Genomic DNA, 1,576 nt, shown 5'->3' on the forward strand with positions numbered 1-1,576 from the left:
TTTGAGGCAGGGACAAAGGGAACAGGAATTTATGCTGAGTGGGATGACCAGATATACATATTCAACAAGCTATAGAAGGAGTCATGAATATTTATGAAAGAGAAACGTGTGCCTGCACAATCAAGTTTTGTCCCCTTTTATGGGGTCCGTGTTCAGAAAAGTCCACCTTTTTATGTCAAAAAGGTGAAGCAAGGACATAAAACCCCTCTCTGTGCATGCCCTGCAGACTGGTAAAACCACTGCATGGCTGGTGGTCCCTTGTCAGGAAACAATGCTGGTCTGGACCATGAGATTGGTTTCTCTTTAGTCCTTATGAAAAAGCTCTGTGGCCATTAGCAAGGGAGAGGGTATAATGAGGCATGTCTGCCCTCCAATCCCGCCAGGGTTGGAAATTCAGTTTTAGGGTTTCTCTGGGGCCCCCTTGGCCACGAGGGAGTCTGTTCAGTCAGCAAAGGATTTAGGATTTTATTTTAGTTCACATCACTCAGAGGGTAGAAGCTCTACTCCGGGTGTGGTGGCCGAGAACACTGTATTCCCATCACTCCTAGCTCAGTTTGCCTGTAGAGTAGAGGTTCTATGAGAGTCAAACCAAGCTGACAATGGGCTACTATCCCACCCAATGCTCACTGATAGGGCAGGGGTGTCACAGTGGGAGACTGGGCCATGGTCCCTGCTCCCAGCTCCAGTGCTTTGGTACAGGTTTTGCCCAGGAGGAGGGGCAGCCATAACAGAGAGCTGTGCAGTTCTTCCTAAGGAGATATTGCCTTTACTTGGAACAGAGCTTGCACAGGTTTGCACCTAAGAGCATTGTCAAAGACAGTGGGGATTTAGATGGAAAGCGATTAAGAGGAAGTGAAACAGTAGACCAGCCGGACGTTTTCCTGGGAGAACCGGGGAAAGAGACTGCTGAGAAGGGCCCTCCCAGTGTAACCATACCAGGATTGTTGCCTGCTGTGCAGTATATTACTACACCAAGACACCAAGTTGCAGCAGAGAAAGAGGTTTATTCACAAGATCTACAGCCAAACGAGGAGGTGGGAGGAAACCTCAAATCTGCCTCTCTGAGGAGTTCGGGGCTAGGGATTTTAAGGGATTTGGATGAGTAGCGGCCTGAGATACGGGGATTGTTGATTTCATCAAAGTCACAACAGAATAGAAGGGGCGGATATGAGGGAGGCCTGTTCTAATCATGAAGCCCTGAGGAGGACTCACCACAAAGAAAACATGCATTCAGGAAAGACTAAACTTTGTTTTACTGAGGATGTGAGGTTCCATACAACCATCCATTCCTCACCCATTCATTCCTCCATTCGTTCTGACTTTCCACTCTGTCCAGGAAAGGCACAGTGCGAACGGCTCAAAGGATAGCACGGTGAGTAGGATGACGGCTCTGCAACCTCAAGGAATCTATAATTGCCTGTGAAGCCAGCTGTGTGCTTGCATGAGAATTTCTATTTTCCTTTATGGGAATTCCAATCGCACTCTGTCATAGTCCTGATCCACAAATTGAGCCAAATTTCCCCCACTCACATGGTGATGGGAGTAGGTGGGAAATTAGAGGCTGAGAAATTCCGTT

General features: G+C 47.8%; 1 pseudogene; it reads right to left on the reverse strand.

Annotated features, from left to right (window-relative positions):
• The window catches only part of LOC105819667, a 22,259-nt pseudogene that overhangs the window by 19,484 nt on the left and 1,199 nt on the right, over window positions 1-1,576 (reverse strand).

Source organism: Propithecus coquereli, unplaced genomic scaffold (genome assembly GCF_000956105.1).
Source record: "Propithecus coquereli isolate 6110/MARCELLA unplaced genomic scaffold, Pcoq_1.0 Scaffold496, whole genome shotgun sequence".
NCBI lineage: Eukaryota > Metazoa > Chordata > Mammalia > Primates > Indriidae > Propithecus > Propithecus coquereli.